Below are 23,648 nucleotides of genomic sequence, written 5' to 3' on the forward strand. Positions count from 1 at the left end.
CCCCCACCCCCCGCCTGCCTCCACACAACCCAAAGGGATGCTGACCATGGCAGCAGACCATCGATAGGCTGTGCTCTGCTGGAGACTGGCCCGTGGGAACCAGGTATCAGAACCGGGATTCAAGAGGGGCGCTGAGGGCAGGAAGGGCTCCCGATGGGGCCTCGGGCGCCGAAGACTTCCCCATCGCGTCGGAGGTTTGGATCTGGAACCCGGGTGGCCGATGGTGTGAACAGGGGTCTGTGAGGCTGCAGGGGCTGTGGGAGGTGGATCCACGGACACTCGGTGAGTCTAAAGGGACCCTCTTCTGCCTCTCTTTTCTCAGGGCAATGCTCAGGGCGACTCTTTGCCTTAAGACAGGCAAAAGCTGAAGTGTATCACGTATTTTACATTTTTATGTAATATTATGTGACAATAAAAGAATCTCAAATCTAACTGTTCAGTAAAACCTCTGCTCATGTGTTCTGGTTAGACCATGCCACACAGGGATCTCTTTTATCTAATTCTCCCATGATTAGGCGCCTGCAAGCTCACACCAAGACACAAGAGCAACTTGTCCGTGAACTACTCTTTGCAGACGATGCCGTTTTAGTTGCCCATTCAGAGCCAGCTCTTCAGCGCTTGACGTCCTGCTTTGCGGAAACTGCCAAAATGTTTGACCTGGAAGTCAGCCTGAAGAAAACTGAGGTCCTCCATCAGCCAACTCCCCACCATGACTACCAGCCCCCCCACATCTCCATCGGGCACACAAAACTCAAAACGGTCAACCAGTTTACCTATCTCGGCTGCACCATTCATCGGCTGCAAGGATCGACAACGAGATAGACAACAGACTCGCCAAGGCAAATAGCGCCTTTGGAAGACTACACAAAAGAGTCTGGAAAAACAACCACCTGAAGAAACACACAAAGATCAGCATGTGCAGAGCCGTTGTCATACCCACGCTCCTGTTCGGCTCCGAATCATGGGTCCTCTACCAACATCACCTACGGCTCCTAGAACGCTTCCATCAGCGCTGTCTCTGCTCCATCCTCAACATTCATTGGAATGACTTCATCACCAACATCGAAGTACTCAAGCTGGCAGAGTCCGCAAGCATCGAATCCACGCTGCTGAAGACCCAACTGCGCTGCGTAGGTCACGTCTCCAGAATGGAGGACCATCGCCTTCCCAAGATCATGTTCTATGGCGAGCTTTCCACTGGCCACCGAGACAGAGGTGCACCAAAGAAGAGGTACAAGGACTGCTTCAAGAAATCTCTTGGTGCCTGCCACATTGACCACCGCAAGTGGGCTGATATCGCCTCCAACCGTACATCTTGGAGCCTCACAGTTTGGCGGGCAGCAACCTCCTTTGAAGAAGATTGCAGAGCCCACCTCACTGACAAAAGACAAAGGAGGAAAAACCCAACACCCAACCCCAACCAACCAATTTTCCCTTGCAACCGCTGCAACCGTGCCTGCCTGTCCCGCATCGGACTTGTCAGTCACTAACGAGCCTGCAGCAGACGTGGACATAAATCTTCATCCTCGAAGCCAAGCCAAAGAAGCATGTAGGTGGCAAACAGAAATATCTTGCAAGTCATTTAGCAAAGAGAAGTTTCACACTTCATATTTGATGCTTCGATTCCACAGAACTCTCAGACTGAAACCTGACTAAAATGGTAGATTTACCTCTAATAAAGTTGCCAAACTTGCCCTGAGCTGAAGTAAACAGCAGAGTCAAATGTACTCCCTTAATTTTAAAAATATGCCTGCAGTCAAATATTGAGCGCAAGCCCTGGACTGGAGAGGATGATGATTCAGTGGGCTTGGAAGAACTGAGAAACCTTGGAATCCTTTGCAATTTTCGCCAGGCTCGAGCCTTACAAACCAGTAAATCCTCAAGGTGACTAATTTAGGGAGTCCAGAGTCCACCTCCTGTCATGGGTAGGGTGGGGGGAAGCAGTCACCCTGGACACAGTGGTCTGATTCTATTATCCAAACAAGAGTCGAGGGGACTCTGATAGTGGACACATTTAGAACCCGCATTCTGCACAGGCAGATCACAAAGTGGAAGAAGCGGTGAATTATTTTTTTTAAAAGACAAAACCGATAGTTGAGGCCTGTACAATCGGCGGATGAGGTCACAGACTAAAGCAGGACAGGCAGTGCCACCAATTCCGATTTTTAAAAAAATCCTTCTTTGTTTTACGGAACAAAAGTCCAGCACAGGACATTTTTTTCTTTAAAAGAGTTTTATAGCCGACGCTTCTGGTGCTCCATATAAAATCCCTGGCAGTTGGACAAGGAAAGGAAGCAATTGCACTCATTTTCAAGGCTGTCCCAGACGCGGAACACACAAGCCAAAGAAAGTCTTCAAAAAGAAATACAAGGTATTACGACATTTATTTTCTCTGGCACCACCGATATAAGCGGGTTAACCATGCGATGCACAATGCCACGCCACTTCCAAGATGACTCTTGAAATACAGACCCACTGGCTGCCCCAGAAACTGGCAGCTGGTTTACACTTCTTCCCTGCCCACCCCTTCAGTGCCTTGCATCTCAAAAACAGAGTGACGGCAAATGAAATTATTGGGATCTTTCCTTACCTTCCTGTCAGGCTGAAGAATGGACTTCAAACACTGAACGACTTACGAATCAAACTATTTATTCTCTCTCTCTCTCTCTCTCTCTCTCTCTCTCTCTCTCTCTCTCCCTCGTCTCTGTCCTGGTAATTCTCTGAGTAATTTCGCGAGACCAGCTCCCCCACCTCTCAAAGTATGACTACTACACCCACGCCCCAGGGTCGCATCCCATGCAGCTCAGAGAACCACTTTTAACCCTCTCTGGGCTCCAAATGGCTAACCGAGGCAGAGCATTTCCTTCTTTGGTGAAACATGAAAAACATTTTTTTTCCCCCTCTATTTCGGAAGATTTGGGTTGCTACAGCAGACAGTTGCTACTTGTAGCTCAGCCCCCGCCTACTCAATGACCTATTTATATCCAAACTTAATAGAGGTTCTGATACCATGTATGACAAGGAAGTCATAGGCAAAATTGTGGACACTGTAATTGCAGAAGTCACAACTGATAAAAAAATGATATCGGCCCAGCCCAACCCAAGGACATGGAAGTTGCAGTCTTTTGAATGTTTGGCTGCAAATCCCAAGTTCGTTTCAAATGCAGGTTTTGGCGCTGTTGCAATCTCAAGCGCAGGATGCATGCAAAGCTCCTGAGATGTGCAACTCTTACCCATGACTTCTCCCTCCTCCTTCCTCCCTCCTCTCATGGATGATGGCTGCAGTTCCTTGCAAGTATAACTTTGCAGCCGAGATGGGGCGACTTGGAGAAGATAGCGCAGGCCATCCAGCCCACAACAATCTGACCCCTTCCCAACCTCGCACCCAGACTGTGGGTCCTCTGAATGTACCAGCTTCCACCACCACCCCCCCGGCAATTCACTCCAGGCATCCATCACTCTCTGTGTTAAAAAAAATTAACCCCCATGTCTCCCCTCAACTTTGGTGCCCCCAGGAAAAAAGCTACTGGCTCTCCACCCTATCTAAGTACCCCATCATCCTGTACAGTATGTTTCCCCATAATCGAAAAGCTTGGGACCAGACGTTTATCAGTTAACTGGATTTTTTGGATAACTGAATAAAGGTTTTAAGCAGCCATTCTTCATCCCATTTTTCTAGCTGGTCCAGATCCCTCTGCAAACTTTGAAAGCCTTTCTTGCTGTCTACCACATTGCCTCCAATCTTCGTGTCCACTGCAAATCCACTTTATCACGTGATCTGGTTCATCAGGAATCTGTCAATCTCTCCCTTAAATACACCCAACAACCCGGCCTCCACAACCGTCTGTGGCAACAAATTCCACAGATCCACTGCCCTCTGGCTGAAGAAATTCTAAGCGGACGCCCTTCAATCCTGAAGTTGCGCTCTCTTGTCCTGGATTCTCCCACCATGGGGAATAATCCTTCTCCATCTACTCAAGTTTATGTTTGGTAACATCCAGTTGTAGAAGAACAACCCGACGAAACAGCATTCTCCGGCCCTCAGTGCAAAACATGCAGACACGCAACAAGACAAACGTACGTATGCAAGACAAATGTATAAATAAATAAATAGATAGATAGATAAATGTTGACTAGTAAAATGTTAGTGTCTTGGGTGGTTAGTGCGAGCAGTTCCTTTGGTCGTTCAGCATTCCTATTGCCTGTGGGAAGAAGCTGTTCCTCAGCCTGGTGGTGCAGGCTTTGATACTACTGACGGGAGCAGCTGAAAGCTGCTGTGTGCAGAGTGGAAAGGGTCCTCAATGATTTTCCTTGCCCTCTTCAGACATGATCCTGATAGATCCTCTCTGCCCTCTCAATCCTGTGGATTGACCTCCGATCCATTTCTCTGCAGCAACCATACCCACACAGTGATGCAGCAGGCCAGGATGCTCTCGATAGAGCTCCTGTAGAAGGTTGACAGGATGGTAGCCAGTAGCCTAGCCCGCTTCAGTCTTCCCAGGAAGTGGAGTCGCCTTCCTGACAAGGGAGGAGATAGGGTGTGTCCAACATGTTAAGTGGAGTCCAAGGAACATGGTGCTCTCTACTCTCTCCCCCACCGAGTTTTATTCATGCTTTTCAACGTTTGAAATGTTTCAATGAGATTCTCCCCTCCCCCTCCCAATTCTCCTAAATTTCAATAAATACCAAGCCAAGAGCTGTCAAATGTTCCAAATAGTATGATAATCCTTTCATTCCCGGAATTGTCCTTGTTGTTCATCGTGCAGGGTTCTCCTGCAGTTATTGCACAAACAAGATGTTTCTTTCACAGTCCCAAATCACCTCACGGGCAATGAAGAGATACATTTAAAGAGTGGTCACTTAAGTCAGCGTGCTCTCACAAGCAATAACGGGACTCAAGTAAGGGGAAGAATAAAGGTATAACAGCAAGTCCCATAAGACATCTGTATAAGGTGAGAGTAAAGTTTAGGGGACTTTTTTTTACACAGAGAGTGGTGGGTGCCTGGAACGTATTGCTGGGGTATGGTGGAGACTGGTACAATGGGACATTCAAAACACTTTTAGACAGGCACATGGATGCAAGAAAAATAGAGGGTTATGGGGGGTGGGGAAGAGTTAGATTGTTGTTGGGTGAATTGGCACAACATCATGGGATGAAGGGCCTGCAATCTACTGTAGTGTTCTATATCCTAACACTGTGTTCAATTCTGGTCAGCCCCATTACAGGAAGGATGGGGAGGCTTCAGAGAGGGGGAAGAAGAGACTCACCAGGATGACCTCATAGAAGCCCACAAGATTATGATTGGAATACTGTGTCCAGTTCTGCTTGCCTCATTACAGGAAGGATGTGGAAGCTGCGGAGAGGGCGCAGAGGAGGTTTACCAGGATGTTTCCTGAATTGGAGAGCATGTCTTATGAGGGAAGGTTAACAGAGCTGGGGATTTTCTCTTTGGAGCAAAGAAGGATGAGAGGAGACCTAATAGAGGTCTACGAAATTACGAGAGGCAGAGATAAGGTGGACAGCCAGCACTTATTTTTCCCCAATGTGACTGGACCAAATACCAGAGGACATCTGAATAAGTTGAGCAGAGGAAAGTTTAGGGGAGACATCAGGGGTAAGTTTTTTTTTAACACCGAGAGTTGTGGGTGCTTGGAATGCTTTGCCAGGGGTGGTGGTGGAGGCTGGAACAATATTTAAAAGACTCAGTCCCATTTAAAAGGACATTTAAAAGATTCTTCAAAGGCACATGAAAAATAGAGGGTTATGGGAGTGAGGGAGGGAAGGGGTAGATTGTTGAGAAGATTTACACAGGTCGGCACAACATCATGGGCCTTAGGACCTGTACTGTGCTGTAATTTCTGTGTCCGACAGATGATTGCGGCAAAGGAGGGACAAAGATAAGTGGGCCACCGATGATGATCGACTTAATTTTTAAAAATTTTAATTTAATTTTTTAATTTTGGCATGCCCTTCCGGCCCACAAGCCCCTGCTGCCCAATTAACCGACAACCCCCGTACATTTTAAACAGTGGAAGGAAACCGGAGCACACAGAGGAAACCCACGCAGACACATACAAACTCCCTACGGACAGCACCGGATTCAAACCCTAGTCGCTGGCACTGTAACAACGTTGCGCTGACCACAAAATCATAAAATATTTTTTTCATCCTTTCTCATGTATAATCGGTGGGAGAGAGGTGCAGACAAAACTAACTAGATTTGACTGCTTCACGGGGGAGGGCAGAGTCCTAAGAGGGCCATAGTCAGAAAATGGTTCAGAATGGTTCCTTGAGATCATCATCATTGTGGCCAATCCCTTCGCGAGCCAAGATGAACACGGTGCCTTGTAGCTCTTCTGCCCTCACAGAACTTTTTGCAGTCGTTGGCCCATTGTGATGTGCCACTGTGAATTGCGGAACGCCAGGCAGTGTGATTTTTTTTGGCGAGGCCCTCCCAGTCAATATGGTTGACATGGAATGACTGGAGATCGCGCTTGATTACGTCTTTGCAGTGAAGACGTGGGTGGCCAACAGGGCGGGGAGGATCTGTTAGCCCACTGTAGAGGACATCTTTGGGGAATCGGCCGTCCTCCATATGGACAAGATGGCCAGCCCGCCGCAGGTGGCGAGAGTGGATGATTGAGAAGAGATCCGTACTTCCAGTCTTCTCCAGGTCTTGGACATTTGTGACTCTGTCGATCCATGAGTAGCCCAGAATGGATCTGAGGCAGCGGAAATGGAATGCATGAAGGCAGTGTTCTTGCTTTCTGTAAGTGACCCAGGATTTACAGCTGGAGAGAAGAGTACTCAACATGCAGGCCTCGTAGACTCGAGAGAGAGAGAGAAAGCAGGCCTCATAGACTCGAGAGAGATAACCCATAAATATGCAGGGATAGAGGGTCAAATCTTTTTCAAGGGTGTTTATTCAGTTCCCCATTATACAGACCCCTACTATGTGGGTCAGTTTGCATTAGTGGTTAGTGCAACATTCTTAGAGCACCAGCGATCCAGGTCCGAATCCGGCACTGTCTGTAAGGAGTTTGGACATTCTCCCTGTGACCTGCGCGGGTTTCCTTCAGCTGCTCCAGTTTCCTCCCACCCTTCAAAAAACATTCGGTGGTTTGCAGGTTAATTTGCGTGGCACGGGCCCATAGGCCAGAAGGGCCTGTTTACCGTGCAGTACGTCTATATTTTAAAAGAATTAAACATAAAAATTCCCTCTGTGCTTTAAACCAATGGGGTACACTGCAGGTTGAAATGTGCTCTCTGAGTGAAATGAGAAGGGCGGAGGTGGGGCGGTGACATTAAAGCTGGGGGGGAGGGCAGCAGGTGGGTGCCCTTCAGCTTTCATTCGCCCCTCAGGAGGCATCTGTTGAGTGACACAGGAGAGCCTGTCATAACCTGCCCGCCACCGCCCTCCCCCCACCACCCCAGTCAGTGAGCAGGAGTATCTCCGTGTGTACAAACAGCATCAAGGTGTGCCCGCAGTAAACATGGGCTGAAGTACTGTGCTGGGGATGGTGAGCTGCGGAAACTTCTTGCTCCGATGCTGGAGGTGGGCAAGGCTACCGGCCATCATCCTGTCAACAGGAGCTTGATCGATAACCTAGTATGGGTACGGCAGCTGCAGAGAAATGGATCGGAGGTCAATCCACCGGACTACAAGAGGGGCAGAGAGGATCACTGGAGTATCCCTCCTCTCCTTTGTCGTGAATCTACTGGGATTGCTGTCTGAAGAGGGCGCACAAAATCGCTGAGGACCCCTTCCACCCCCACGAATAGCATCTCTCAGCTGCTCCTGTCAGAGGGTCAGGGTCAGCACCAAACAACTGAGGAACAGCTTCTTCCCATGGGCTGTGGGAATGCTGAACGATCAGAGGAACCGCTCATATTCACTATCCGAGACTCATAACAATACTTATTTACTTATCTGTATAGATGAAATTCATGTCCGGCATGTGTATTTGTTTGTCTGTATGTGTATTATATCTGGTTGTGTATCTGTGTCTTTTGCACTGAGGACTAAAGGACTCTGTTTCGTTGAGTTGTACTTGTGCTATCAGATGACCACAGACTTCCCCATCCCTCTGTCTCATCTCCTCCAGCTCCCCACCCCTTCCCTCTCCGTTCACAGCCACCCCCGCCCCCTCCTTGTTTGCTGTTGAGCCCTCTCTTCCTTATCCACCCATTATCTCCTCATTTTCCACACCTTGATGAAGGGCTCGAGCCTGAATTGTAGGTTTTTATCTTGTCTCTATAAAGGACACGGTTTGACCTGCTGAGTTTCTTCAGCATTGTTTTCACAACCCCTGTGCTCCTCCCCCGGCCCCATCTTCCTCTCCTCCCCTCCCACCAACTTTTCATTCAAGAGCCTGTCTGCTTTTTGTTCACAGCTCGACAAAGGTCTCAGACCTGAAACGTTGGTTACCCTTTACCTCCCGTAGATGCTGGATGACCTGCTGAGTTTCTCCAGCATATTCGACCCCAGCCACTGCAGACTTTCTTGTTTCATTCAAAAAGCTGGGGTGAGGTGGGGGGGGGGGGGAAGGGGGAAGTGAACACAATTATAGGATACCCCCAACCTGGACTGTTCAAGTCACTGTGAGCTGCACATATGTCTCCACAAGAGAGAGATGTTCTCCCCTTTAAAATTGGAGCCGAGGGACAAATTTACCTGGCAGTCTGATGGTCGACTGAGTTGGGGAGAGGGTGGGGGTGGGAGGAGGCACAAAGGAACTGTGGAATCTACAGACCTACAGAAGGAAGCTTGTAACTACAACAGGGTCACTGATAAACTGTTCTCTAAATTTCAGCGGTGTCAGTTTGACCCTGTACACCAGCAGTGGAATAATAACTCCACTCAGAAAAATTCCCTTGGATATCCCGAAGTTGTCGAAAGCTCTTTACAAATTCTAGTTTGTCCCCAGTGAAGGATTATGCACGCAACTGAGCTCCAAATTCCGTTTTCTCTTGACAAGGGGAATGAAATTGGTTTTGCTAATGGCTCGCCCCACTGATCAGTGAATGAGACTTCCTCATTTGAAAGCTCTGTGATGTGCTGCATCGTGCAAAACTCAGCAACATCTTGTGAAAGAAGAGCACTTCAGAGATTTCCATGTACGTTCGGGCAACTGACCTTTCAGCTTCCTCCAGAGGGGGATTTTAATTTTCTTTTTGCTGTCTATTAAAATAAAGGTGGGGAATGCACACGGTACATACATGCACGCACAAAGACACACAGATCTGTATAAAGAAACTACCCAGCCAAGGACACACACACCCCATTCCGTATAAAGGCCTTTACACACACACACCCCATTCCGTATAAAAGCCTTTACACACACACACACACACACACCCCATTCCATATAAAGGCCTTTACACACACACACCCCATTCCATATAATGGCTTTTACACGCACATCCCATTCCATATAAAGGTTTTTACACACACACACACACACACACACACACACACACACACACACACACACACACACACACACACACACACACACACACACACACATGCACACACACATCAGTATAAACTACCCAGCCATACACACACACACAATTCCATATAAAGCCCTTCACATACAGACCCACACAAACACTCACTCTTGCTCTCTCTCTCTCTCTCTTCTGTATAAAAATATTGCCCAGCCCTTTACAGGAAGGCAATGTGCTTGGAGTCAGACATCATCAGCTGACATTACACCCAGTAATTATTGAAATCCAGTGGGTTTTCTTCAGATTACACTGGAAACTTTACTTGTGCCCTGAACAGTCCAGTCTAGATTGAGGTTGGGAAGGCAGCCATTTTATGTTGACAGAACCCTCCTTTCCCCAACCTTCCCTGTCCCGTGCACACACTAACAAACAAAACTTTGCCTATGAACTTCAGCAAGGTTCTTCTAGGTCCAAAGACAATGCGAAACTGTCGTGTATTTACCAAGTAACAGCAGAAGACTCTTACAGGTCTTTGAACTCAAATGTAGTGAATCATCTGATGTATAGATAAATGCAGGGGCCATTTTGCACAGAGCCCAGAGGCAGGAACAATACTCGCCTCTTGTATCGGTGGCACCAATAGGTCAAGGCCACAGCTGGCCAGATACTTGACAAGATATGACTCATTTGTGACACACAGCCATTGACACCCGCACCTCACAAGAATTTATCTGAGTCGTTTAACTAATTTAACGGTTAGCACAGTGCGATTGTTTCCAAACTTTTTCTTTCCACTCACATCCCACTTTAAGTATTCCCTCTGCCACTGGGTGCTCTGTGATGAGTAAGGGATTGCTTAAGGTGTTTGTGGGTGGAAAGAAAATGGTTTGAAAACCACTGTTTAATCGTCCCTCATGGACTCGTTATGTGCACGTTTTCACAGCTCCAGAGGAAATGGGCCAATGACGATTTTTCTCCAGCAAAATATTTCAATTGGGTCTAGGGCAGTGGTTTTCAATCTTTTTTCCCCACTCACATCCCACCTTAAGAAATCCCTTACTCATCACAGAGCACCGATGGCATAGGGATTACTTAAGATGGTACGTGAATGGACGACAAAAGGTTTAGTGCCACACAAGATTCTAATATGGCACTGACTGTAAGGAGTTTGTACATTGTTCCCGTGTCTGCGTGGGTTTCCGGTCTCCTCCCACCCTTTAAAAACGTACCGGGGTTGTAGATTAATTGGGTGCAATTGGGCAGCATGGGCCAAGAGGACCTGTTTGCATGCTGTCTGTTTGCATTTAAATTTAAAAATAAAGTCTGCAGACACTGGGATCGAACGCAACACACAAAAGGAGGTGGAAGAACTCAGCAGGTCACACAGCATAAGCAGGGGAACCAGAGTTCTGCGAATACCTTAATGAAGGGCCCAGGCCTGAAACATTGGTTCACCTTTACTTCCTGTGACAAACCCCTACAGAGGGGTGGTGGAAAGTGCGCTGACTGGCTGAGTCACAGTCTGGTACAGGGGCACCAATACCCTCAAGCAAAACGCCCTGCAAAAGGTAGTGGATGCAGCCCAGGTCATCACAGGCAAAACTCTCCCCTACCATCGAGATCATCCACAGGGAACAGTCAGAGAGCAGCAGCAATCGTCAAGGATCCACTCGATCCACGCTCTGTTCTCGCTGCTGCCATCAGGAAAGAGGAATTGGTGCCACAAGACTCGCACCCCCTAGGAGGTTCAGGAACAGTTGCCACTCCTCCACTGTCAGACTCCCCAACAACATGGGTTAAGGGTGAAAAGTGAAAAGTTTAGGGTGAATATAAGGGGGAACTTCTTCACACAGAGAGCAGAGGGAGTGTGGAACAAGCTGCCAGCTGAGGTAGTGAATGCGAGGCTCAATTTTAGCATTTAAGAAGAATTTGGACAGGGACATGGATGGGAGAGGTATGCAGGGCTAGGGTCTGGGTGCAGGTCAGTTGGACTAGGCAGAAAAAACTACAAAGGCTGATGGGGCCTGCTTCTGGTGTTAAATAGACTCGATCAGAGACTTAAATCTCTTATTTTGCAGTCAGTTTGTTATATTTCTTTCTTTGGTATACATGACTTTCTCCTTGAGTTCAGTTCACAGTTACCAATAATCAGAAGTTCTGCCTGGTCCGCAAAGAAAAGAATCTCAGGGTCATATAACCATCTAACAATAAAAATACGGAAACAGGCCATATTGGCCTGTGATATACAGTATACACTTTGACAATAAATTTGAATTTTGAACCTTAGATGCTGCGTGACCTGCTGAGTTTCTCCAGTGGGTTTGTGTATCACAGGAATTTATCCACATCAGTATTTTTGATACAAGACCTTCTCTGCTCCACTCAACTTCCTCGTCGCGCAACTTCCTTTTTTTTGAAAAAGAGGAGGTATTGAGAGGAAGTTTGCACAGGTCCTTGCTCTGATGGACGATTACATCTTCTGTTTCTCCCACCGTACCCACTGGGCGGTACGTTAGCGCGGTGGTTAGCACAAGGGGATGGCAGCGCCGGCAACGTGGATAAGAGGGATGTGGAAGAGATGATGGGCAGATGGAACCAGGTAGGGGATGGTATCAGAGTGATTTAACCATCCAAGCACCTTGGCTCAGGAGCCTGGGCAGGAAGGACACTCCACAAACTGGAACCATAGAACAGTAAAGGATATGACGGGACTTTAAAGGATGATAGAGGTCTACAAGATTCTGAGAGGTATAGATAAGGTGGACCGCCAACACCTTTTTTCCCAAACGAGAGTAGCCAACACCAGAGGACATCTAGACAAAGCGAAGGGAGGAAAATTTAGGGGAGACGACTGCACTGTTCTCTCTAAGCCAGTGGTTCTCAACCTTTTTCTTTCCACTTTAAGTATTCCCTATTCCATCGGTGCTCTGTGATTAGTAAGGGTTTGCTTAAGGTGGAATGTAAGTGGGAAGGGAAGGTTGAGAATCACTGCTCTCGACCCAAATGTTCCTGAAATATTTTGCTTGAGAAAAATGGTCATTGGCCCATTTCCTCTGGAGTTCTGAAACCGTGCACATCACGAGTCAATGAGGGCCAATCAAAGTTTTTCTTTTCACTTGTATACCACCTTAAGCAATCCCTTACTAATCACAGAGCACCTATGGCATAGGGGTTGCTTAAAGTGATATGTGAGTGGAAAGAAAAGGGTTGAGAACCACTGGTCTAAGATGTGAGCGTTTTGCAGCCGGCGTGCAAAGGATATTAATGTGTGCACAAAAGGTTAATTTCCTAAAATAATGGAGTTAATTAATAATTAGACTTATAGTATAGTATAGAATAAAATCTTAACTAAATCCGTCACTTGATAGAATGAAATCATACTTGTATGACATTAAAACATGGCAACACAGTGTTATTAGCCATGAGAGACGGGCTGTGCCAAAATGATCTTGAAACAATTTCCAGTTTACATTTGTACAAGCATTCAGTACACAGACTTTTGTCACAGGGAAAAAAAATTTGCACCACAGAAGATTTTTGAACACACTGACTGCTAAAAAAATTAGAGGGAACATGAGGGGTAAGCTTTTTTATACAGAGAGTTGTGGGTGCCTGGAATGCCTTGCCCAGGGGTGGTGGTGGAACAAGAGGAGCATCTAAGAGACTCTTAGACAGGTACATGGATGGAAGAAATTACAGGGTTACGAGGCAGGAAAGGTTTCGGGTTTCTTTCGGCACATCGAAGGCCAAAGGGCCTATACTGTACTGTAATGTTACAGCACTGAAACAGGCCATTTGGCCCATCTAGACCATGCCAAACTATTGTTCTGCTTAGTCTCACTGGCCTGCACCCAGACCCTATCCCTCTTGACCATGTACCTGTCCAAATGTTTTTCAGGTGTAAAAACTGAGCCCATGTTCACAACTTCAGCTGGCAGCTCATTCCACACTCCCACACTCTGCCTGAAGAAGTTTCCTCTAACGTTCCCCCTAAACTTCTCCCCTTTCACCCATGGCCTCTGGTTCGTATTTCACCCAACCTCAGTGGAAAAAGCCAACTTGCATTTACTCTACCCATACCCCTCATCATTTTGTACACCTCTATCAAATCTCCCCTCGTTCATAGATTTCTGACAGTCTCTATCGTGGAACAAATACAACACAGGCTCACTACCATTTTCCCAAGGGCAATATGAGGATGGATAATAAGTGTTGGTCTTGACATGGGAAGGGCTGGTCTCAGAAAAAGTATCTTGAAAGATTGTAATCTCCGATATCCACTCAAGAAGACACTAATCCAGGTATGTGTGAGGTGATGTGGAAGGTCAAACTTGAAGACAGAGTGCAGGGTTAATGTTAGGATACTTAACAGTGTGGAGGAACAGAGGGACCTTGGGGCCAAAATCCCTGCATCTCTCAAGGTCACCGCAAACAGTGATAGGATAGTTAAGAAGATCTATGGGACGCTGGCCTTCATTAGTTGGGGAATGGAGTTCAGGAGCAAATGTTGCAGCTCTGTAAATCTCTGGTGAGACCACACTTTGAATATTGTGTTCAGTTCTGTTTGCCTCATTACAGGAAGGATGTGGAAGCTTGTGCTGAGATTTACCAGGATGTTGATTGGATTGAAAAAATGTCTTATGAGGCAAGGTTGACAGAGCTGGGGCTTTTCTGTTTGGAATGAAGAAGGACGAGGTTGACTTTAATAGAGTTCTGCAAGATTGAGAGGCATTTATAGGGTGGACAGCCAGCGTATTTTTCCCCAGGGTGGGAATAGCAAACATCAGAGGGCATCTGCACAGGATGAGGGGAGGAAAGTTTAGGGAATTGTTTTGCAAAGAGTTGGGTGCCTGGAATGGATTGCCAGGGGCGGTGGTGGAGGCTGGGACAATAGGGGCATTTAACAAACTTTCAGACAGGCACATGAAAGAAAAATAGAGGGTTATGAGGTAGGGAAAGTTTAGGTTTTTTTGGGGGTAGTTATACAGTCTATGGGTCAGCACAACATTGTGGGCTGAAGGGCCTGTGTTATGCTGTAAAGTTATCCATATTCTAAGTGTGCAGCCTACAAGTTGTTGGTAACGATATACGGAGCTGAAAGTTAAACAAATCCACCCATCAAGGAGAAAATAATCAGTGAGAAGGTCGTAATTACTCCAAAGGAAGATTGCTCGATAGAGACCTTGACGATATGTCTGGAGCAGAGTTACAATTAAGCCACCCTGATGTGGAATGCATGTCATCTATATCAGCATATTCTAGTGACTGAATTCTTAAAAACAACTATTATTCCTTCAAGGTCGTGAGTTCAAGTTCCATTCGAGTGACTTGAGCAGGTAATCGAGGGCTTGCTTCGGTGATGGGGGAGTTCCAGCACTGTCAGAGACACTGATCCTTCTGAGATGTGGGGGCAAAAAGGACCAAGAAGCTTTCTTGAGGGAGAGAAGAGAGACAGCCATCATTTACCACCCATAAAAGCAGATGTTCTGGTCATTACCTGACCAGAGTAGGTGGTCATTATCGGCAGCAGTAATGAGTTGGCTTGCAGAGAGGAGGTTGGGCGGCGCATAAAATGGTGCAAGAATAACAACCCGAGTCTCAATGAGGACAAGATAAAGGTGGGCTCCAGAAGGACCACTCTCCGCCACACATCAAAGTTCCTTGGTGTGCATATAATGAAGGAACTAACCCGAACCCACAACACCTCCTCTTTAGTCGGGAAGGCACAGCAGTGCCGATATATCCACAGAAGGTTGAGGAGGGAAAGGCTACTGGACCACCCCCACACACACCACATAATAATAACATATATATGTAAAGAAATATTTTGGGATAATTGGGGTGGCCAGCCTTTTAATTTTTAATTTAGACAAACAACACGGTAACAGGCTCTTTCGGCCCACAAGTATGTGCTGGGGGTGTTGGTTAATTGGGTGGCACAGATTTGTGGGCCGAAATGGTCTGTTGCCGTGCTTTATAACTAAATTAATAAATAAAAATTCACCCTGAATTTTACACGGTTTCAGGATACTGACGGATTATATCATATTTTATATTGTGTGTGTATATATATATATATATGTGTGTGTGTTTCTGAAGGAGATAGATTGTGGGGGTAGTGTAGATCACAAACGTTTCACAAAACAGATCTCATTTAAAATGCAAGAGCTTTGCTGAAAGTGAGTCATGCAGGCACCGAGAGCCTTTGCAAAGACAATAAAACAAGGAGACTGCTTTACTAAAGAATCTCAAAAGCAGGTGTAAAAGGATTATTGTTTTGAAAGCAACTGATGAACGGGCTCCGAAGTTTGGGTCCGGTGCCACAATCTGTCTGGATGCAGTTTGCGGTTCTAAGACAGTCGTGTGGTTTTGCAAGCAGAGAGAGAGAAGAGACCAAACTAGCTTTCTCTAAGAGAGAGAGAGAGAGAGAGAGAGAGAGAGAGAGAACTGGTTTCTGCAGTCATGGCAAGCTGGCAGCTTGTTTAAACCTAATTTTGAAGACAGGTTGTGAGTTCTGAGTTCAACGTGTTAAAAGACCCTTGTGGTTTGTGCAAGAGGAAATGCCTGGCTAGAGTGTTTCACCTAAAATAAGGGAAACAAAAGGAACTCTGTGGAGACCTGCAGAAGAAGAGGTTATTATTTGGAAAACCTGGATGGGGTAAGTTTCTTCGGCAAGGTACTGAAGTGGCTGATTGGAGGGAATCAGTTTCTGTGTGTCCAACGAGCAACAAATCTCCCTCTGAAACCAAAAAGAACCTTCCTGAGCAGTAACCAATTACCTTTAAGCACCAGAGCCTGGTGAAGATTCATAAATGTTAAATTCTGTGCACAGTATAAGAATTGCCTGATACCGGTGAACTTGGAGGAGTGAGAAGTAAGATTGGACTGTGAATCAAAGAACTTTTCTGAACTTATACACACATTGCATACATGTGCGCTTAGAATTAGAAGAGGGTTGTTAATAGTAATAAGTTAAAGTTTGATCCTGTTTTTATGTTTAAAGAAAATTAAGTAACCATTTGTCTTGGTGAATTTCTATTGCTGCTGGGTTTTGGGGTCCTCTGGCCCTGTAACAATACTGTCCATCAGTCTCGCAGTCTGTGGGAAGAAGCTATTCCTCAGCCTGGCCGTCCTGATTTTGAGGCTCCTGTACCTCCTACCTGATGGTAGTGAGTCAAAGATCCTGTGTGCTGGATGGAAGGGGTTCTCCATAATTCTCTGAGCCCTGTTTCAGCAACGATCCCGGCGAATGTTGTCCATAGAGCCTCACACCACAAAAATAATGTAAATCAAAGCCAGAAATTTTGGAAATGTGCTTTAGGTGCAGCGTGGAGATGGAACCTTTGTCCACTCCACCTGGCTGCATGCAAGTGTGAGATCCTTCTGGGGGACACTGAAAAAAAATTACAGAAGTTGATTTTCCACAGTGTCTGGAGTTGTACCTTCTGGGGGATATTAGGGACGTGAGTTTTAGAACATCCAAATTTAGTTCGCGGAGGTCGCCAGGAAGTGCCTAGCAGTTATGTGGAAGTCCAACTCCCAATTAAATATAGCACGTCCCCACAGAGAAAATCACCTACAATTTAAGAAGGAAACATGAAACATGCATTAGAGTGTGGCAACCCCATACATGGGCATGCAGATTTATCCGGCCACCCCCCCAACCCCACTTCGAAATATGGGTAATGTAACCTTCCGTCACAGCAGGGAAATGAGTGGGATTAAGGAAGGTGGTTATTTGTCCTAGGCATTTTCCTGGGCTTCTGTAGGGGTCGTGGACCCCACAGGTATTTGTATCTGTATAATTTATATGGGTAGGGGGGGGTGGGAGGAGGGGGAATAAATACAGACTCTGCATGTTATATGAATGTTGAAAGGGATTGTGTTGGTTTTTTTGGAATGTTTATGTCTATGAAAACCAAAAATAAAATATTTTTTAAAATGTTGCCTGTAGAGGAAAGGGAGATCCCAGTGATCCTCTCGGCCGTTTTGACGACCCTCTGTATTGGCCCGGTCCGATGCTTTGCAGCTGCCGTCCTGCACAGCGACGCGGCCAGGCAGGACACTCTCAATGGTGAGGGAATTAGGAAGGGCATCCCCTTTGCTCGAGAAAAGCCCAAGAACAGTGCAAAGGGAAGATGGAGACTCAGCAAGGCGGACGAGCGCCTGTGGAGAGAAATGGTCAGTCCACGCTCCGGTTGGGGACTCATCATCAAGGCTCAAATGATTCCGCCGGCAACATTGACGGAGTGCTTCTCTCCGCGGGCGCTGCTTGACCCGATTCCCTCTTTGCTCATTCAGAAACTTGTAAAGGGGGCAGAGTTCTGAAATCACATCAAAAGATATAGGAGCAGGCTGGCCCATCAAGTCTGCCCTGCCATTCTAATGCTGAGCTGATCCATCCTCCCACTCAGCCCCACTCCTTGGCTTTCTCCCCTTAATGCCCTGACTAATCAAATACCTGTCGATCTCTCCCTTAAACACACCCAATGACCTCGCTCCCACAGCCGCCTGTGGCAACAAGTTCCACAGACTCGCGACCCTCTGACTAAAGAATTTTTTCCACGTCTCGTTTTAAATTGACGTCCTTTTATCCTGTAGTTGTGCCCTCTTGTCCTGGACTCCCCGACCGTGGGAACACATCTACTCTGTCCAGGCCTGTCAACTTTCAAAATGCCTCTATGAGGTTCCCCCTCAACCTTCTGTACTCCAACGGGTACAGTCCAAGAGCTGACAAACATTCCTCATATGCTAACCCCTTCATTCCTGGTATAATTTTAGTAAATCTTCTCTGAACCCTCACCAACGCTAGCACGTCTTTTCTCAAATAAGGCACCCAAAAATGTACACCGTACTCCAAGTGAGGTCTAATCAGTGCCCTATTGAGTCTCAACATTAAATCCCTACTCTTGTATGCTATTCCTCTGGAAATGAATGCCACCATCTCAACCTGGAGGTTACCCTCTGGGGTATTCAATGAAGGGAGGGACGACAGGGACACATCAACAACTCAGTAGTGGAGAGAGTGGAGAGTACCAAGTTCCTTGGAGTGACCTACCGTTGACAATCAACATCTCTTCACTTGTCAGGATGGCATAACAGCGACTGAATTTCCTGAGAAGACTGAAACAGGCAAGGCTACCGACCACCATCCTGTCAACCATCTACAGGAGCTCTATCCAGAGTGTCCTGGCCGGGCTGCATCACAGTGTGGGTACAATTGCTGCAGAGAAATGGATCAGAGCTCATCCACAGGACGCTAGGAGTGGCAGAGAGGGTCTCCGTCCCTCCAGCGACGTGATCTATCGGGATTGTTGTCTGAAGAGGGCATCCAAAATTGTTAAGGACTTCTCCCACCCCACGCACAGCATCTTTCAGCTGCTCCCGTCGGGAGAGAGAAACAGGTGTATTTGAGCCAGCACCACCAGGCTGAGGAACAGCTTCTCGTCATGGGCAGTGAGAACGCTGAACGACCCAAGGATCTGCTCACATTGACCACCCGAGACTCTACCCTTTATTCTTTTATATGTATATATGTGATGTATATGTATCATTTGTCGGTACGTGTTTTATGTTTGGATGTCTGCCTGCAATTTTTTGCATCCAAGGAGCAGAGAATGTTGTTTTGTTGGGTTGTACTTGTACAATCAGGAAGCGTGGCTAGCGGAAAACAGGCACTGTCTGTAAAGAGTTTGTATGTTCTCTGTGTGAGTTTTCCCCGGGGGAGGACTCCAGCTTCTGCCCACCATTCAAATAACGTACTGGGGGCTGTTGATTAATTTGGGTATAATTGGACGGCATGAGTTTAAATGGCTGAAACCGTGCTGTGTAAATAACTTAAAAATAAATGACCTTAAAAAAGAAACTTTTATAGCCAGCTAGATTAAAAAATGGGATACAGAGGGAAAAAAAGTTGCTTCCCTTTATTCAGTCTGTGGTCCACACACCTTGCTGGTACTATCACCACAACATGTCACACCAACAATAATTCCCCTTGCCATGAACGCTGGAGGCGTTGGTTAGGGTGTTACACCCTGGTTGGGGAAGGAGAAGGTAGAATGCAGGAAGTAGCTATGAATAAGCAACATTTTTGTAACATAATTCACTCCCTGAGATTAAAAAATATTCAAAAAAAATTGGCATTACATTATCATTTTTGTAGTTCATTTTTTATTTAAATCATACAATCAGTTTCCCAAAAAGAATGTTCTTCGAAACAGGGAGTGGGGAAATAATTGGGGTAAAATATGCAAGGATCTGGGCCAAAATGGCAAATAAAGTCACTCATGCGAGGTCTTCTTTCTATCGGGATATTCCAAAGTGCTGGTGAAATTTTAGGGGGTCACGCAGCATCCGTAGGAAGTAAAGGGGAACCAAGATTTCGAGCCTGGGCCCTACATCAGGGGTGAGCAGAAAGCAGTCAGGCGCTTAAATAAAAAGGTGGGGGGGGCAGAGGGAGGAGAGGAGAGGAAGGGGCAGGGGGAGGAGAGGAGGAAGGAAAGGGCAGGTGGAGGAAAGGAGGGAGGAAGGGGCAGGGGAGGGGAGGAGGGGGCAAGTGGAGGAGGGAGGAATGGGGAGGGGAGGAGGGAGGGAGGAAGGGGCAGGGGAGGAGGGTAAGAGGGAGGAAGGGGCACGGAGAGGGGAGGAGGGAGGAAGGGGTGGGGAGGAGTGGAGGGAAGAAGAGGCAGGAGAGGGGAGGATGGAGGAAGAGGCAGGGGAAGGAGCACAGGCCGATAGGTAAGAGAAACCAGAGAAGTCAACGTTGATACTGTCTGGTTAGAGATGGCCCAGAGGGACTATGGGGATTTTCCTCCAATTTGCGGGTGGCCTCGGTTTGGCTGTGCACGAGGCCACGGACAGACAAGTCGGTGTGGGAATAGGGCAGGAAACTGAACCAGTCAGCCACAGGGAGATCCCTGACTTTGCTGTGGACAGAGCCAAGGTGCTCAACAAATTGATCTCTTAGACTGCGCCTAGTCTCCCCATTGTCAAGGAAGCCACAATGGGATCAACCCTGAAGAAGTCTTCTGACAGATTCTTCACCAAACTGAATTACAGTCAATCATAAAATTCCAGTCATCTAGGACTTTGATAGTAAGAACCTCGCAGATTTTCCAGAGTATTATATGTTACTCCCATTACTTCCAAAATATATCTTTCTTTCTTCCAAAACATGCCTTCCACTCCACCACCATCAACTCGGCCCTTAACTGCTCATCTGTCCTGGCCCTCTCTGCCCACAGGATTTCCCTTGTCCGCATCTACCATCCCACCAGCCTCTGCAACCAACACATATATTCTCCATAATTTCCGTCCACCTACGACATGGTCAACAAGTACTAGTGACCCAATCTGGACCCACAACATCTCCTCATTTAGGAAGGACTGCACTTCCTGAGAAAACTGAAGGCCACCGCCCACCATCATGTCAACTTCTACAGGAGCTCTATCAAGAGTGTCTTGGCTGGCTGTATCACTGTGTGGTACAGTTACTGCAGAGAAATGGATCGGAGGTCACACCACGGGACCATAAGAGCGGCAGAGAGGATCACTGGAGTCTCCCTACCCACCAACGAAGTAATCTCCTTGGGTCACTGTCTGAGACTCTCATATTCACGAAACAATATGTATTTATTTATATATATGAATACTTGTACTGTGTATGTATTGTTTGTCTGCATGTATGCTATGTCTGGTTGTTCGTCTGTGTCTTTTGCACTGAGGACAGGAGGACGCTGTTTTGTCACGTTGTACTTGTGCAATCAGATGACAATAAACTTGGCTTTTACCAATTCAATTCCTTCGTCTTCATATTAGAAATATCAAGAAGAGTGTGGAAACCTGCCCAAATGACTATGGACCAGTGACAGACAATCCGCATTGATCAAGTGTTTTGAAAGGCTGGTGATGAAGCAGATCAGCTCCTGTCCGAGTGGCGACATGGATCCATTCCAGTTCGCCTAGCAACAGGTCTATGGCAGATGCCATCTCAAAGGCTCTCCACAGAGCCCTGAAACACCTGGACGGCAAAGATGCATCCATCAGGATGCTCTTTATCAACGACAGTTTTGCATTTAACACAATCGTCCCCTTAAAACTGTATCAGCCAACTCCGAGACCTGGGACTCATCACCCCACAGTGTAATTGGATCCTGGATTTCCTCACCTCCAGACCACAATCAGTGAAGATTGTGACCCAAGAATATCTCCTCCACAATCTCCGACAGTAGCAGAGCACTACAAGGCTGCGTTCTTAGCCCCCTGGACTACTCGCTTTACACCTATAACTGTGTGGCTCGGTACAACAGCATCATCTACAAATATGCTGACGATACTACAGTAGTGGGTTGTATAAAAAGGGGCGATGAAAACTTGGCACCAACAACAACCTCACACTCCATGTCACCAAAACAAAGGATCTGATTGTTGTCTTCAGGAAGGGAAAACCAGAGGTGGACGATCCAGTGATCATTGGGGAATCAGAGGTGGACAGGGTGAGCAAATTTAAATTCTTGGGAGTCACTATCTCGGAGGATCTTTCCTGGATCCAACACACCAATGGCATCGTGAAAAAAGCACGTCAGCGCCTCAACTTCCTCAGGACTTTGCAGGGGTTTGGTGTGACATCGAAAACTTTGGCAAAAGTTTGTGGTGGAAAGTGTGCTGACCGGCTGCATCATGGCCTGGTATGAGGATACCTCGAGTGCAAAGCCCTGTAAAAGGTAGCGGACACAGCCCAGGACATCTTGGGCAAAACCCTCCCCACCGTCGAGCATGTCTAAAGGCAGCACACGCTCTGTTCTCGCTGCTGCCGACAGGAAAGAGGCCTCGGTGCCACGAGACTCGCACCCACCAGGTTCAGGAACAGCTGCCGTCAACAACAAACTCAATCAGGGACTCATTTAAGGACTCTTATTTTGCACATTATTTATTACTGAATATTTATTTTCGGTATTGCAGAGTTTGTATGCACGTCCCTCTTGTTTACATTTCACTCTTTTGAATATCTATCTTTTTTTGAGTACATTTTTGGTTTGCACTACCGCTAAGTAGAAATTCTGCCTGGCCCGCAAGAAAAGGAATCTCAGGGCTGTATGTGATGTCAGGTATGTACTCTGACAATAAATCTGAACCCGGAGGACAATTGGCTCCCTCAAAGCAGAATTTTTACCAATGCAATTCCTTCATCTTCGCATTAGAGATATCAAGGCCCCAATCACCAAACATTGTCCCAATTTATAGAAAGTATTCTCATCACTTAATTGGAGAAGGACTTACATGTCATATATTCCACGGAAGGATGGTGTGTCTGACAGCACATTGAGCATGCAAGGTATGCAAACACTGAGGTTGTAGCACGTTGAATGACTCAAAGACTTGTTGACTCAAACCCAGGCTTTTATTAGCAAAAGACTGGAACGTAGTATATCGAGGTCGACCAATCCAGACTGTCCTGGGTCTGGTTAGGAGCAGCCCTTTATGACCTGCCAGTAGGCATGGCTACGGTTCTCAGCCAATCACTACTACTATATGTAAATATATACAAATATATACATTGGCGATAGTATCCTGTACTATCACTGTGGTCAAATGCAGTCAGTTAAGGGTGACACAGCAAGCGTAGCACCAGCCACCCAGGTTCAAATCTGGCGCTGTCCGTAAGGAGTTTGCACGTTCCGCCTGTACCAGCATGGGTTTCCTCTGGGTGCTCTGGTTCTCCCCCCCCTCCCCTCAAAACGTCGATTAGGCAGCTCAGTCAACAAGGAAAAAAGACAAACAAATTACATATAATCCAAAAGAAATTAAGGAAAACTTCAGAGAATTCTATGAACAATTATACCGAACCGAAAACGAAGGGAAAGAAGGGAAAATAGATGAATTTTTGACTAAAATTGAACTACCAAAACTACAAATAGAGGAACAAAATAAATTAACAGAACCATTTGGAACAGTAGAAATACAAGAGATAATAAAAAATTTACCAAATAATAAGACACCAGGAGAGGATGGACTCCCAATAGAATTCTACAAAACATTTAAAGACCTAATAATACCGCCCCTCCTGGATGTAATCAACCAGATTGATGAGACACAAAACTTACCAGATTCATGTAAAACAGCAATAATTACAGTGATACTAAAACAAGGGAAAGATCCACTCTCACCAGCGTCATATAGACCAATATCTCTGCTA

The 23,648-nt window shown here is 46.5% G+C and overlaps 1 protein-coding gene across 5 annotated transcripts in view; it reads right to left on the reverse strand.

Annotated features, from left to right (window-relative positions):
- The window catches only part of LOC138764351 (zinc finger and BTB domain-containing protein 7B-like), a 107,786-nt gene that overhangs the window by 47,473 nt on the left and 36,665 nt on the right, over positions 1-23,648 (reverse strand). Inside the window, exon 1 of one of the 5 annotated variants that reach the window (XM_069940149.1) lies at positions 2,591-2,822. The exons of the other annotated variants lie outside the window; for them this stretch is intronic. The gene's annotated coding sequence lies outside the window, so the exon portion shown is untranslated. Of the gene's footprint in view, positions 1-2,590; positions 2,823-23,648 lie in introns of those variants that run through there. 5 annotated transcript variants of the gene reach the window in all.

The sequence above is a fragment of the Narcine bancroftii genome, chromosome 5 (genome assembly GCF_036971445.1).
Source record: "Narcine bancroftii isolate sNarBan1 chromosome 5, sNarBan1.hap1, whole genome shotgun sequence".
Lineage (NCBI taxonomy): Eukaryota > Metazoa > Chordata > Chondrichthyes > Torpediniformes > Narcinidae > Narcine > Narcine bancroftii.